This window comes from Arvicanthis niloticus, chromosome 3, assembly GCF_011762505.2.
Source record: "Arvicanthis niloticus isolate mArvNil1 chromosome 3, mArvNil1.pat.X, whole genome shotgun sequence".
NCBI lineage: Eukaryota > Metazoa > Chordata > Mammalia > Rodentia > Muridae > Arvicanthis > Arvicanthis niloticus.
Window position 1 is genome coordinate 98,298,627 of NC_047660.1, and position 17,028 is coordinate 98,315,654.

The 17,028-nt window shown below is 41.7% G+C and overlaps 1 non-coding gene across 1 annotated transcript; it reads left to right on the forward strand.

Moving 5' to 3' along the window:
• Positions 1-1,022: 1,022 nt before the first annotated feature.
• LOC117706412 (small nucleolar RNA SNORA17) lies at positions 1,023-1,155 on the forward strand. Its single transcript, XR_004606520.1, has one exon. It is a non-coding gene; the product is annotated as a small nucleolar RNA SNORA17 (small nucleolar RNA).
• Positions 1,156-17,028: the final 15,873 nt, after the last annotated feature.

Consider the following 17,028-nt stretch of genomic DNA (forward strand, 5'->3'; position numbering starts at 1 on the left):
TCCCATGTGTTGTAAACAGAATGTCTGCCAGAGGAGGGCAGAGGTCCTGACCAATGTTACATCATTGTAGTATTCTATTGCTTTTGCTGATGTCAGACTTGAAATGGGTGCTCAGAAAATATGGTTTGTAGTTGAATTGCAAAACTTGCACTGTAGGGTAAAGCTGCAAGGGTGTGTCCTTTAAGGATGCACATTAGTGAAAAGTAAGGTCAACTTCAGGCAGGCAACATTCTCAAAGTGTTTGAACAACTCCTGTAACTCAGCACAGAAAGCAACCAACCTCTGGTTAGTCAACAAAATGATGGACTGGGTATTAGGACTATCTTGTACCGCACTGGTACAATTAGGAATAATTATGCTCTAACTGTATTTTGAGAGAAAAGTTTTATTTTAACAGAAAGGGTGATATGTAGGAGGAGCTAAGGGGGAAGGAGTACCGAGAGGAAAAGACAGAGTAAGGAGAGGAGAAGATGAAGGAGAGGAGAAGCTAGGTGATGAGAGAGAGAAAGAGAGAGAAAGAGGGGGGGCATGGAGGCAGATGTTCACGTGTCTCCACCAGTCAAAGATAGTTGATATATCTAGGTTGGGTACTGGGTTACACTTCTGATTGAGCATTACCAAACTTATAAAGCCTTTGATTAACATTTTTAAAAAAATGTATAAAGCAAAAAGGAAAAGGGGGCATGGGATAGGGGTTTTCTAGGGAGGGGAAATGGGGAAAGGGGATGGCATCTGAAATGTAAATAAAATATAAAATAAAATAAAGAAAGCAACCAACCACCTTCTAAATGGGCAAATGATTTACATAAATATTTCTACAAAGATACAAGGTAGCCAATACAGGGGAAAAAAAGAGGTGGATCAATTTTTCAGTTGTGAAAGAAGCATAAAACATAACCAATGAATTACTGCCTCATTAGGATGGCTACTATCAAAAAACAGAAGAAAACATTTTAAAATAGCCAGGATTTGGAGAACTCAGAATCCTCACACATTTTTGTTAGGAGTTAAGTGGTATAACCCCTCCCCCTAGAGGCACTGTAGGTATGGCTGCTGTGTCACATGTTTGTTAATAGGTGGCAGAGAGGCAAAAGGCTACATCTATGCCCAGTGTTCTCACCTGTGAACATCTGAATGATTAAGTAACCCAACATTCCCTGAAAAAAGTGAGTCTGAAATAGCCAGCTGCAGTGCTTCAGACAGTGGGTCCAAGGGATACAGCATGGGAGAGCTGGCCGTGCTACTCATCTCCCACACAATGGCATGAATGAGAGAGAGATACCCCCTCCCTGCTTACCCCATCTCACCAACAGCAGGCAGGAGAGTTGGTCCCAAGGTCATTAGAGCAAGAAAGCTGTCCCTGACACTGACCCTCACTTGCTGTAGCACTAAGGAAAGCAGGCCCTGCACATCACTGGCCAGCACAGTAAAGCTAACTCTGAATGTGAGGCTTGCAAGTTATCAGACATCAAGGGTATGAGTGTTGAGAGTGCCATCCCTGCCTTTTGTGTGCTGGGCAGTGGTGTGGTGAGGGAGAGATGCCTTCCTCCCCTTCCTCATTTCTCACCATTTATGGCAGGTAAGAGATTGCCCCAGGAGTCACAAAAGAAAGAGAACTATGTCCTCACCAGCTTCAACACTTGGGAGAGTGGCCTCTGCATCTCTCCTGGGCACCAGAGTAGAGCTGGCCCTGGTTATGGGGAATGCTGGTGAGCCAGCCCAGAGGGCATGAGAGTGGGAGACCCTATAAGATGTTGAGCTCAGATACCTCTCAGGCCCACCCCAGCATCTACCCCACTAATGAACTGCTGGAGTACCTGAAGGGACTGGTCCTATGGATTGAAAACTACAGGATCTCCATGACAAAGGACATGTCTTTTAGTACTGATAGAGTAGCAGAAGCCAGAGACCTCATATGACTTGTTGCAATGAACATTTGCAAGCAAAGAAGTGTGGATAAAAGGGTACACTCTGGGACACAGTGAGACACATTATAGCATCCATAGTGAGATTTCTTCTCACCTCTGTTGAGGCAGAAGGTTGCAAGTGTTGAGAGTTGGTTTGAGGGAAGGGAGAGACGAGTGGGATTGGGATGCATGATGTGAAATTCACAAAGAACCAATAAAAAGTTATAAAAATGATACAACCACTATGAAAAAATAAACAAATAAAAACTGACATTTCCTAAAAATATAATTTAGAATAGCATTATTTCACATTCCAGCAATTTTTACTTATAGCCACTTGCACACACCCCAAATTGGAAGCAGGTACTTGAACAGTACTTGCACTCTCGTATTCACAGAAGAGTCATATAACCGGCGAATGGGAAAAGCATCCCAGCTGTCCATGGATGGATAAGTGGCTAAAGAAAATGTCAGCACAGATTTATACATAGTTCAGGTTGGAATTCAGCCCTAAGAAGGAAAGATGCATACACAGAGCAGCATAAATGAGCCCTGAGAACATTTTACTAACTGAACAATGCCAGTTCTAGAACGTCAATACTGTATGATCTCACTTGTGAGAGATGTCTATAGCAGACACATCCATGGAAACAGAAGGTGGAATATGATGGTTTCAGGAGCTGTGGAAGATGAACAGGGTTAAGCAAATATGGAATTGCTGCTTCCAAAATAAAAAGGCCTCTGGAGATGGCTGGTGAAGATAACACAACAATATGAAGGTCTTTAGTGCACTAAGCCATGCATATATTTTAACATGGGTATATTTTAAATAAATAGTGTGTATTATAGCATAGTTTTGTGTGAGTATGTGTTTATTGTGTGTACATATGTGTGTGAGTATGTGAATGTGGGCACACAAGTGGAGAACAGAGGATAACTTTAGATATTGATCCTCAGCTTCTGCCTTCTTTGAGATAGGATCACTTAGTACTCGCTTCGATGTACACCAGGATAGCTAGCTTACAAGAATCTGGGAGTCTTCTCCCATCTAACCATAGGAGTACTGTGATGACAGACACATGCTCCCACATGAGATTTTGTGGTATTCTGGGGATCCGGGCCCTCATATTTGTGGAGCAAGTGCACTACTGAACCACCTCTTCAGTTTTTCAAGTTTAAACAAAATATAAAACCAAAACCCAAATGTTGAGGTTTGGTCTGTTGTTATATATTATATGGCTAAGCACTGGCCCCCAAGATCTGGTTACCCCACAGTGAGGAGATCCTAATGTACACCAAGAGATGCTGTGTAAACTTGCCCCCAAGTTATCCCTGATTGATCAATAAGGATTCCTACAGCCTGTATCTAGGCAGAAGAGAGGTAAGCAGGGCTTCCTTTCCTGGGCTTGGGGTCTGCGAGGAGAATGGGGAGATAGAGGAGAGGGGAGAAGATGCCATGGGCTAGGTAGATCACGGGATCATGGCCATGAGGACCAGCCACTTGAAATAGGAGTGGCCCAGGCAGAACATGACAAGTGATATCTCAGGGTTATTGACAGAAAAATAAACAAAATGGCATAGAGGGTTGATATCTGCCCAGCTCTACTGCTTAAAGGCTAATTATAAATATAAAGGTTTTGCGTATTTTATTTGGGAATTAAATGATCTAAGGTGAGACAGAAACTCCCAATTAATGTTCATTACTATACTCAAAACAAACTAAACAAACAAAAATCTCACCCTACTTGCACTGTATTAACATCATACATATCTATGTATATGATGATATATATGATATGTATAAGTATCGTATATATAATATATATAAAACATTGATAAATAATAGGCTGCAGGATGGGTATAAAATTCTTCTCAGAACAAGTTTTTGTTATAGCAAGTTATGATTACCAACTTCATCCCTTGGTAAACTGTAACAAGCGGAGAGGGAGCAGCAGGAAGTGTCCGTGTCAGTTGTTACATAACACCCTGCACCATTGGAATGAAACTTGCCTGACTGCAGAAGATGCTGTCCCTGCAGGAAATACTATGCACTTCTGGCTTCCTTCTGTGGGACAAAAAGAAATGAGCTAATTGCAGAATCACAGCATTAGATTAAGTTCTGGGAAAGAATCAATATACATTATTTAAATGCCCCAAGCCCAACTTTGTAGTTTATTTAACAGGATTTATGAGAACAAAATTGAAGAATTCAATAAATTAAATTATCCCCTCAAATTCCCACTGGAAAGAAAAGAAATCTTCACTAATAGAACTGAGAACTTATTTACTAGAGAAGTAAGTTCTTGATTCTAAGGGGTATTCTCACCTCATGGAGGGAGGAACAATGTTCAAAGACAGAACCAGGGCATTCACAGGAAGAAAGTGCGAGAGAGCTCGGGAGTTGAGAACAAAAGTGCTGTTTGCTGGGAGAGAAGAATCAGAAACCTTTAATTAAAAAATTCACTGGTAGGGTGCTGGTGAGATGGCTCAGTGGTTAAGAGCACTGACTGCTCTTCCGGAGGTCATGAGTTCAAATCCCAGCAACCACATGCTGGCTCACAACCATTAGCATGAGATCTAATGTTCTCTTATGGGGTGTCTGAAGACAGCTACAGTGTACTTACTACTAATAATAATACTTTTTTAAAAATTCACTAGTACAGTTTTTAATAAAATTAATTTACATGTGGATTATACTCATAAGACCTCTTCCCTCAAGATTTAAAACACTGTCTTTATCCTAAAGAGTCTCCTTACACTATTAAGCCACAGTCCACTCCAGAGACTTTCACTATTTTAACTAGTATTACCACAGATTAGTTTTGCTTGTTTTGTGAGCTGTTGGAAAATACATGGAGTCATACTGCGTGACTATTTTTTAATGTATTTGAATTTTTTATTCAACCTAATGGTTTTGCAGTTTGCTCATGCTGATGTGGATATTAGCAATTTGTTCTTTTATACTGCTGAATACCAGTCCCAAGATAACAAAACAGCTAATAAGCATATACGAAGCCCTTGATATCAGTGGTCATCAAAGAAATACAAATAAAACCCATGCTGATGTCGAATGACTTAAGCTCTAAGGGAAGGCAATGGCGGGTGCTGATTGAGAAGCAGATCTCAGGGTGAGAGTATGATACAGAAACACCTCTCTGCAAAACAATCTGGTAGTTTCTGAGATCACTAGACATTATAGCTCCACGACCGTGTTCCATTCAAATGTCACTGTAGAAAAATGCTCATAGTGGCTGGGTATAGGGATCTCAAACCAGAAACAACCCAATTTTCTGTAGACAGGAGCGTGGATATATAAAAGAAAAGAACGCTGGGAACTGCAAGCATCTAACCCGTGGGCGTCACACTGTATTCCAAAGTGTCTAGTTTCATAAGCAGGATGCTAAGCCCTGTGTAGGAGACAAAGTAGTTAATTTATGGTCCCATATGAGAAGACAGAGGTTACTAGCTTGAGTCAGACAGTCCAAAAGCTCCATACTTGAAACTCAGGTTTTATTATCTGTATGTTCTTAGACAAACCTGGGTCTCTAACTATATAAGAGATCTGTGTGGCAAGCACCATGAAACCCGGAGGGGATCGGTGATATGTGTACAGGGTAACATGCAGCATTTAAGATGCTTTGCATTAATGTCATCTATCATTATCATTATTAATGCCCCATGCCTAGTAAGAGCAGGAAGAAAGTCACAAGTAATTATAAAGCAGGTCACCCAAGGTACTAAATAGAAATAAGATGTGTTTCAGGATATGTAGGAGGAGGCTAGCATAAGTTAGAAAATTTTGGTCGGATTTTTTCATTAGATTTATAGAGCTATTATCTTGAGCAAATCATCAGGAAGAGGCAATGTAATGCAATAAAAAACCCATCAAGTCTGAAACTCCAGAGCCTCGGGTTTGATTTTAGTCTCATCCAGTGAGGAGGAAATAAAATTTTAGGTTAGAAATGTGATCCTTCTACGTTAGAAAGTCCTTGTTCGTAAATGATGACAGATCTTTCAGATGGTCTTAGTGGAGAACAAAGAAGAGCACCGCAAACTGTTAGCACAAGGGTGTTATCGAAAGCCTGGAGCTGTGACGAGCAACCTAACTGAGGAGGAAGTGTTGTCTACTTGTGTCTCTTGGGCTGAAGCTGGTGTGTATCTTTACAGAGAGCACAGTGACCCTCAACAGTGACTCTTAAATAGCTAGTGGTCACTTCAAGAACCTAGGAGTCCTTGTAGCCAGAAAATGAGCACATGTGAAAAATGCAAAATTCTAGTTCTACGCAGCCTCAAACTACACAGGAAGCTGCTGCCTCTGGATCCCTGAATGACCTTAACCCCACGTGAACAAGGAGGGTTCACCAACCCCCAACAAGCAGTCCTCGGACTCTCCAAAAACCTGCTTTTTCATTTTTTGCTCAATAGCATGAAGGAAAAGAACTTGATTATGAGAGCAACCTAATTTTACAAAGAAACTCACTCTTCTCTATAATGGCATCCTCCCTTAGCTTATAAAATCCCAACCCCCCGTAATCTCCATGCCTATCCAGCCTGCAGATGGTATATAAGACTGCCACAGCTGCCACCCTCATTCAGGTGGTTCTGTGTTCTTGTCAGGTAAACCCACAGAGCCATCTGTCACCCCCTACACACACACACACACACACACACACACACACACACACACACACACACACACACACATAGACAAAACAAAAAGGCTGCCTACACAGTCCTGTCCCTAATTTGACATCCACCCAATACACTAAACATACTGTCTTCAGATTGCCTTGAGGCCCAATTGACTGGGGAAGTTTTTTTTAAAAAAAAAATATTTTACCCAGATGGCTTAAGACTGTCTAGTATAAACAATCTAAATGTTCCAGAATATTATGAAACTCTGGAGTGGGAAAAATGGTCCAGGAGTACCTGTCTTTGGAAACATGTTTTTCGGAGAATGCCAGCTGCATTTCAGACCCAATAAGTCCACCACATGTATTGATGCAGATTCCTGTCACTTTACTTCCATCACATCTCCTCCTGTATCTTACTATTTGATGCCCTAGTTTATCTTTCTCTCTTATCCATTCCCCACCCTTGTCTATGCCTTGGCAACCACCCTGAGGTTACTTCTGCAAGACTTCTTTGCTACTAGTTTATTGATGGGCTTAGGTAATGGGAGGCACAGGTTCAGATCAGAGTATGGGAAATTTCATTCCAGTCCCATCAAGTGCCACTTCCTGAAGGATGCCATTACAGCAGTAGCTGCCTCCTTCCAACAGAAGACTGTTAAGTGGTCTCTGCTCCAAAAACTCAGCTCTCCCCAGGCCCCACAATATTGGAACCCATCAGAACAGACAGTGTCAGTAACTTCTTCCTATTCCATGCCCCATCTCTTCCCACTGAGCATCCTTTGATGAGCGTCTCTGGCACCATCTCAGTCAGAGCCTGCATCTTGCCAGGACTCTAATGATAAAGTCATCTCTGACATCACCCTCTCAGGAATTAATATTCATTGATTTGCCTTCCCATATCAGATTGTGTTAAGTGCTTCCCTGACATGAACCCATTCAGTTTCAGCAGTAACTCCATAAGGAAAAAAAAAGTGTTGTTTTACAGATGAGAAATCAGACTGTCTTACCTCAGAAAATACAAAGAGCGTGCAGCCACATTGGCATGAGAACCCAGCTGCTTCCGCCTCCATGCCTATTACGACCATTACTAGCAGTTCTTGATGCTACATGTCAGAGTGGCCTGAATTGTTTGCTAAAATTCCAGATCCTAAAATCTTATCCAAAATGACTTGTAAAAGAAACCAACTCTATGTGTGTTTCCTTTTTAGGTTTTCGAAGCAGGGTCCCACTATGCAAACCAAGCTGGCCAAAACGAAACAAACAAACAAACCAAAGAACCAAAAACTATGTCCTCATGCCTATGCAATTGCAGTGCTTGGTCTATTGGTACCACCACACCTGCCATAACTCTAGGGCTGCAATCTGAGCAGCTAAATTGGCCCAGTGTCTCTCCTGGCTACATAGAAGATGGGCTGGCAGTGAAACAGGCCAGTGTGGGCAATTATAATTAGTAGAGCTAAACAAATTCTCCTTCTCCTTTCCAGAGTTGTGTGAAAACCAATACAGATATTAGTGAAAAGATAGAGGGACAAGAGAAAAAAGGGAGTCCATAAAAAGAAGCAGGCACGGGGCTTTAATCAATGAAGTACGTCCCATATAGACAGGGAGACCCAAGTTTGGTCCACCACTACCAACGTTAAATAGCCTGGCACAGAAGTATGAGCCTATAATTCCAGAGCTTTCGTCGGGTATCTTTTGAGTCCCAGGGTCCGTGAGAGACCCTGCCTCAAAAAGTAAAGTGTGAACTAGATAACAATCAAAATGGACACTCAAAGCTGACTTCAGGCATCAGCATGTGGGCTCACACATGCACTGGTGCGTACTCACACACAAACACACACACACACACACACAAAATCAACTTTTGAGGGGTGCAGTGAACATTTATTGATGGTATTTAAGAGACTTTGGAGGGCTCCCTAGGCCCCGCCAGTTATTATGGGGGTCTGGGGTGGAAATTGGGAGGGAGATGCTCAGTGTTGGGGACAGGGACTCCTCAGCAACCGAGGGCCTCTCTCTTGCTCTCAGTGTCCTTGCTGAGGTGGGTAGTCCAGGGTTTCTTACTCCTTGGAGGCCATGAGGCCCACAACCCTGTTGCTGTAGCAGTATTCATTGTCATACCAGGAAATGAGGCTTATAAAGGTGCCATTGAGAGCAATGCCAGCCCCAGCATCAAAGGTGGAAGAGTGGAAGTTGTTGAAGTCGCAGGAGACAATCTGGTCCTCAGTGTAGCCCAGGATGCCCTTCAGTGGGCCCTCAGATGCCTGCTTCACCACTTTCTTGATGTCATCATACTTGGCAGGTTTCTTCTGGCAGCATGTCAGATCCACAACAGATACATTGGGGGTAGGAACACAGAAGGCCATGCCAGTGAGCTTCCCGTTCAGCTCTGGGATGACCTTGCTCACAACCTCGGTAGCACCAATGGATGCAGAGATATGTTCCAGGCAGCCCCACAGCCATTATGCCACAGCTTTCTAAAGGGGCTATCCATAGTCTTCTGAGTGGCAGTGATGGCATGAACCATGGTCATGAGCCCTTCCACAATGCCAAAATTGTCATAAATGACCTTGGCCAGGGGGGCTAAGAAGTTGGTGGTTCAGGATGCATTGCTGACAATCTTGAGCAAGTTGTCATATTTCTCATGGTTCATATCCATCACAAACATGGGGCATCAGCAGAAGAGGCAGAGATGATGACCCTTTTGGCCCCACCCTTCTAGTGGGCCCTGGCCTTCTCCATGGTGATGAAGACGCCAGTAGACTCCACGACATACTCAGCACCAGCATCACCCCATTTGATGTTAGCAGGATCTCCTTCCTGGAGGATGGTGCTGAGCTTCCCATTGACGACAAGCTTCCCATTCTCAGCCTTGACTGTGCCGTTGAATTTGCCATGAGTGGAGTCTACTGGAACATGTAGACCAGGTAGCTGAGGTAAATGAAAGTGTCATTGATGGCAATAATCTCCACTTTGCCAGATGGAAAGCTGAAGGTAGCCCTGGTAACCAGGCGCGAAATACGGCCAAATTCCTTCACGTTGACCTTCACCATTTTGTCCACAGAATGAGGCTGGCACTGCACAAGAAGATGTGGTGATCTCTGGAACAGGGAAGGGAAAGAGAGCCCACAAGTCAACATTTTTTTAATTGGGTATTATATTTACATTTCAGATTTTATCCACTTACCCCACTTCCCACCACCACCCAGAAACCTCCTATCCCATCCCCCTTCCTCATGCTTCTATGAGGCTGTGCCCCCACATACCCCCGACTCCCACCTCCCCATCCTCCCATCCCCCCCCCCCAGTGTTCGTCCTTCATGGGACCAAGCATCTCCTCTCCCACTTATGCCCAACAAGGCCATCCTCCCCTACATATACAGCTGGAGTCATGGGTTCCTCCCTATGTGCTTTCAGGCTGGTGGTTTAGACCCCGGGGAGCTATGGTTGGTTGATATTGTTGCTCTCCTCATGGGGTTGCAAACCCTTTCTGCTCCTTCAGTCTTCTCTCTGACTTCTCCATTGGGAAACGTTTGATCAGGTCAGTGGTTAGCTGTGAGCATTGTCCTCTGAATGTGTCAGACTCTGGCAGACCTCTAAGGAGACAGCTATATCAAGTTCTTGTCAGCATGTACTTCCAGCCATCCACATCAGTGTCTAGCTTAGGTGACTCTACATGGGATGGATAAATAGGTGGAATTGTCTTCAAATGGCCCCTCCTTCAGTTTCTGTCCCAAGTTTTGTTTCCATATTTGCTGCCTTGAGTATTTTTGTTACTCCTTCTAAGACTGAGGCATCCTCACTTGGTCTTCCTCCTTCATGAGCTTCAGGTGGTCTGTGAGTTGATTCTTCTCTATTCCAACCTTTTGGGCTAACATCCACTTATCAGTGAGTAAATACAATGTGTGTTCTTTTGTGATTGGGTTAACTCACTCAGGATGATAATTTCTAGTTTCATCCATTTACCTAAGAATTTCTCGAATTCATTATTTTTAATAGCTGAGTAATACTCCATTGTGTAAATGTAACAGAATTTTTGTGTCCATTCCTCTGTTGAGGGACATCTGGGTTCTTTCCAGCTTCTGGCTATTATAAATAAGGCTCCTATGAACATAGTGGAGCATATGTCTTTGTTATATGTTGGAGCATCTTCTGGGTATATGCACAGGAGTAGTATAGCTGGATCCTCAGGTAGTGCTATATCCAGTTTTCTGAGGAACCACCAGACTGATTTCCAGAGTGATTGTACCATCTTGCAATCCCACCAACAATGGAGGAGTGTTCCTCTTTCTCTGCATCCTGGCCAGCATCTACTATCACCTGAGTTTTTTATCTTAGTCATTCTGACTGGTGTGAGGTGGTATCTCAGGGTTGTTTTGATTTGCATTTCCCTGATGACTAAGGATGTTGAGCATTTCTTAAGGTGCTTCTCAGCCATTCGAGTTTCCTCAGTTGAGAATTCTTTGTTTAGCTCTGTACCCCATTTTTAATAGGGTTATTTGGTTCTCTGGAGTCTAATTTCTTGAGTTTTTTGTATATCTTGTATATTAGCCCTCTATCAGATGTAGGATTGGTTAAGATCTTTTCCCAATCTATTGGTTGCCATTTTGTCCTATTGACAATGTCCTTTGCCTTACAGAAGCTTTGCAATTGGATGAGGTCCCATTTGTCAATTCTTGATCTTAGAGCATAAGCCATTGGTGTTCTGGTCAGGAACTTATCCCCTGTGCCTCGGTATTCAAGGGTCTTCCCCACCTTCTCTTCTATTGGTTTTGGTGTATCTGGTTTTATGTGAAGGTCCTTTATCCACTAGGACTTGAGCTTTGTACAAGGAGATAAGAATTGATTGATTCGCATCCTTTTACATGTTGACCTCCAGTTGAACCAGCATCATTTGCTGAAAATGCTGTCCTTTTTCTACCGGATGGTTTTAGCTCCTTTGTCAAAGATCAAGTGATTGTAAGTGTGTGGGTTCATTTCTGGAAATTCAATTCTGTTCAATTGATCTTCCTGCCTGTCTCTGTATCAATATCATGCAGTTTTTATTACTATTGCCCTATAGTACAGTTTGAGGTCAGGGACGGTGATTTCCCCCAGAAGTTCTTTTATTGTTGAGAATAGTTCTCACTATCCTGGGTTTTTTGTTCTTCCAAATGAATTTGCAAATTGCTCTTTCTATCTCTATGAAGAATTGATTTGGAATTTTGATGGGGATTGTGTTGAATCTGTAGATTGCTTTTGGCAAGATGGCCATTTTTACTAAATTAATCCTGCCAATCCAGGAGCATGGCAGATCTTTCCATCTTCTGAAATCTTCTTTGATTTCTTTCTTCAGAGACTTGAAGTTCTTGTCATACAGATCTTTTACTTGCTTGGTTACATTCACTCCAAGGTATTTTATATTGTTTGTAACTATTGTGAAGGGTATCATTTCCCTAATTTCGTTCTCAGCCTGTTTATCCTTTGAGTAGAGGAAGGCTACTGATTTGTTTGAGTTGATTTTATATCCAGCCACTTTGCTAAAGTTGTTTATCAGGTTTAGGAGTTCTCTGGTGGAAGTTTTAGGGTCACTTAAGTATACTATCATATCATCTGCAAATAGTGAAACTTTGACTTCTTCCTTTCCTATTTATATCCCTTTGACTTCCTTTTCTTGTCTAATTGCTCTGGCTAGGACTTCCAGTACTATATTGAATAGGTAGGGTGAGAGTGGGCAGCCTTGTCTTGTCCCTGATCTTAGTGGGATTGCTTCAAGTTTCTCTCCATTTAGTTTGACGTTGGCTGCTGGCTTGCTGTATATTGCTTTTACTATGTTTAGGTATGGGCCTTGAATTCCTGATCTTTCCAAGCCTTTTAACATGAAGGGATGTTGAATTTTGTCAAATGCTTTCTCAGCATCTAGTGAGATGACCATGTGGTTTATTTCTTTGAGTTTATTTATGTAGTGGATTATATTGATGTATTTCCAAATATTGAACCATCCCTGCATTCCTGGGATAAAGCCTACTTGATCATGATGAATGATTGTTTTGATGTGTTCTTGGATTCGGTTTGTGAGAATTTTATTGAGTATTTTTGCATCAATGTTGATAAGAGAGATTGGTCTGTAGTTGGGTTTTTTTTTTTTTTTTTTTTTGGTTGGGTCTTTGTGAGGGTTGGGTATGAGTGTAATTGTAGCTTCATAGAACAAATTGGGTATTGTTCCTTCTGTTTCTATTTTGTGGAATAGTTTGAAGAGAAATGGTATTAGGTCTTCCTTGTAGGTCTGATAGAATTCTGCACTAAAACCATCTGGTCCCGGACTTTTTTTGGTGGGGAGACTTTTAATGACTGTTTCTATTTCTTTAGGGGTTATGCGACTGTTTAGATGGTTTATCTGCTCCTGTTTTAATTTTGATACTTGGTATCTGTCTAGAAAATTGTCCATTTCATCCAGATTTTCCAATTTTGTTGAGTATAGGCCTTTGTAGTAGGATCTGACGATTTTTTTAATTTCCTCTGTTTCTGTTGTTATGTCTCTCTTTTCAGTTCTGATTTTATTAATTTGAGTACTGTCTCTGTGCCCTTTGGTTAGTCTGGCTAAGGGTTTGTCTATCTTGTTGATTTTCTCAAAGAACCAGCTCCTGGTTTTGTTGATATTTTGTATAGTTCTTTTTGTTTCAACTTGGTTGATTTCAGCCCTGAGTTTGATTATTTCCTGCCTTCTACTCCTTTTGGGCATATTAGCTTCTTTTTGTTCTAACGCTTTCAGGTGTGCTGTCAAGTTGTTAGTGTATGCTCTTTCCAGTTTCTTTTTGTGGGCACTCAGAGCTATGAGTTTTCCTCTTAGTGCTGCTATCATGGAGTCCCACAAGTTCTTATATGATGTGTCCTCATTTTCATTAAATTCTAAAAAGTCTTTAATTTCTTTCTTTATTTCTTTCATGACTAAGTCATCATTGAGTAGAGCATTGTTCAGTTTCCAAGTGTATGTGGGCTTTCCGTTGTTTTTGTCCATATTATAGATGAGTCTTAGTCCATGGTGGTCTGATAGGTTACTGGGGATTTTTTCAATATTTTTGTATCTGTTAAGGCCTGTTTTGTGACAAATTATATGGTCTATTTTGGAGAAAGTATCATGAGGCGCTGAGGAAAAGGTGTATTCTTTTGTTTTAGGATGAAATGTTCTATAGATATCAGTTAAGTCCAATTGGTTCATAACTTCTGTTAGTTTCATTGTGTCTCGATTTAGTTTTTGTTTCCATGATCTGTCCATTGCTGAGAGTGGGGTGTTGAAATCTCCCACTATTATTGTGTGAGATGCAATGTATGCTTCAAGCTTTATTAAAGTTTCTTTTATGCATGTGGGTGCCCTTGCATTTGGGGCATAGATGTTCAGAATTGAGAGTTCCTATTGGTACAGTTTTCCTTTGATAAATATGAACTGTCCTTCCTTATCTTTTTTGATTACTTTTGGTTGAAAATCGATTTTATTTGATATTAGAATCACTACTTCAGCTTGTTTCTTGGGACCATTTGCTTGGAAGATTTTTTTCCATCCTTTTCCTCTGAGGTAGTGTGTCTTTTTCACAGAGGTGCGTTTCCTGTATGCAGCAAAATGCTGGGTCATTTTTATGTATCCAGTCTGATAGTCTATGTCTTTTTATTGAAGAATTGAGACCATTGATATTAAGAGATATTAACAAAAAATGAATGTTGCTTCCTGTTATTTTTGTTATTGGTGGTAGAGTTATGTTTGTGTAGCTATCTTCTTTTGGGTTTGTTGGAACATTACTTTCTTGCTTTTTCTAGGTTTTAGTTTCCTTCCTTGTGTTGGAGTTTTCCACCAATTATCCTTTGAAGTGCTGGATTTATGGTAAGATATTGTGTAAATTTGGTTTTGTCATGGAATATCTTGGTTTCTCCATCAATATTGATTGAGAGTTTTGCTGGGTATAGTAGTCTGGGCTGGCATTTGTGTTCTCTTAGGGTCTGTATAATATCAGTCCAGGATCTTCTGGCTTTTATAGTCTCTTGTGAGAAGTCTGGTGTAATGCTTATAGGTCTGCCTTTATATGTTACTTTGCCTTTTTCCCTTACTGCTTTTAGTATTTTTTCTTTGTTTTGTACATTTGAAGTTTTGACTATTATGTGGCAGGAGGTATTTCTTTTCTGGTCTAAACTATTTGGAGTTCTGGAGGCTACTTGTACATTTATGGACATCTTTTTCTGTAGGTTAGGAAAGTTTTCCTCTATAATTTTGTTGAAGATATTTACTGGTCCTTTAAGTTATGAGTCTTCACCCTCATCTATACCTGTTATCCTTAGGTTTGGCCTTCTCATTGTGTCTTGTATTTCCTGAATGTTTTGGGTTAGTAGCTTTTTGTATTTTGTATTTTCTTTGACTGTTGTGTCAATGTTTTCCATGGTGTCTTCTGCACATAAGATTCTCTCTTCCATCTCTTGTATTCTGATGGTGATACTTGTGTCTATGACTCCTGATCTTTTTTCTAGGTTTTCTATCTCCAGGGTAGTCTCCCTTTGTGATTTCTTTATTGTTTCTACTTTTATTTTTAGATCTTGGATAGTTTTGTGTAATCCCTTCACCTGTTTGTTTGTGTTTTCTTGCAATTCTTTAAAGGATTTTTGTGTTTCTTCTTTAAGGGCTTCTACCTGTCTACCTGTTTTCTCCTTAAATTCTTTGAGAGTGTTATTTATGTCCTTCTTAAAGTCCTCTATCATCATTATGAGAAGTGATTTTAATTCTGAATCCTGCTTTTCCAGTGTGATGGGGTATTCACGGCTTGCTATAATGGGGTAACTGGGTTCTGATGATGCCATGTAACTTTGGATTCTGTTGCTTACATTCTTGCGCTTGCCTTTAGCCATCTGGTTAACTCTAGTGCTACCTGTACTCACTCTCTCTGGGTGGAGCCTACCTCTCCAGTTATCTTGCTTGTGTCTGATATCTTCAGGGTCCAGATGTCTCTGTGATCTTTTAATCCTGAGCTCCAGCTGCACTGAGTACAATGGTACCTCTAGGATGTCTCAGGATATGGTGTCTCTAAGGTAGCAGACCAGCTAGGTATCCGCTGTTCTGAGTGTAGTGTCTCCTCTAGGATGCCTCAGGATAAGATGTCCACTGCTCTGAGTACAGTGGCTCCTCTAGGATGTCTTGGGATATGTTGTCTGTCTCTCTGAGTTCATTTGTTCCTCTGCCACTCTGGGTTCAGTGGTACTTCTGCTGCTCTGGGTTCAGTGGTTCCTCTGCTGCTCTGGGTTCAGTGGACCCTCTAGGATGTCTCAGGATCCGCTGTCCACACAGGAGCAGTCCAGGAGGGAGTCTGCGCCAGGCCTCAGATCTGGGAGAGGGGCGGAAAGGGAGTGGTATTCCGCAGGGGCAGGGTTTGGGTGTCTGCTGGAATCTGAGTGATCCCTGCACCCAGCTACGGGCATAGGGCAGTGTGTAGTGTTCTTACCTACCGCTCTGGGTTCAGTGGACCCTCTAGAATGTCTCGGGAGGGATCCAGTGTTTACACAGGAGCCACAAATCAACTTTTAAAAAGAAAAAATCAGCTAGTCAGTGGTGGTGCATGCCTTTGATTCCAGCACTAGGGAGGCAAAGGCAAATAGATCTCTAGCACAAGGTCAGCCTCGACTGAAAAAAAACAAAAACCTCCAGGATAGCCAGGATAGCCAGGGCTACATAGAGAAACCCTGTCTATAAATAAATAAGTAAATAAATAAATAAATAAATAAGCAGGCAGCTGGATGACATGGTCACACTGACTGTCTGTAGTGACCAGAGACAGCAGTGACAGGCTACTGTGCATCCTGAATGATGACTCTTGGCAGCTTCTCTTCCCGTTTCCTCTCATCACCTCACCAGTGACTTCAGCAATTACTACACACGTTGTCTCTAAATTAGACTCATTCAACTGAAATAAGGAATTCAAAATGTGAATCTAGCTTCAGTAGCCTCACAAATGGGTTCCCATTGTTTTGGCTTAGACACAGAACCCTCCACTGGGATCTACAGGTCTCTGCATAGCCTAGCCAGTATTCTTCTCTTCAGCTTCCATGAAAGCTATGCTGTCCATCAGTCACAATGACCTTTGTGCTTCTCTGTTCTGGCCACCACACAGGAGATGTCACAGCCTTGCCTCCAACATACACCACTTGCATCTAGTTAACATCTACCCATCAAGTGTCACTTCCTGAAGGATGCTTCACCTGATGGCTGACTGAACTCTCGGCTTACATAGGACAACACCTTACGGCTACCACATTTTCAACACTTACCTAACTAATGTTAGTCATTCCAGTAAACACACTGAGACTAAGATTTGTGTCAAATCCTGATCACTGTTACATTATGTCCCCAGAACCCTGCATAGCACGTGGCCCACAAGTGACACTCAAATGTTGATTAAACATGTGATTCAACACTACATACAATAACAATGGGAGAAAGTTTTTCAAGTGTCGTTGTTCAGTTGCCATGCAAT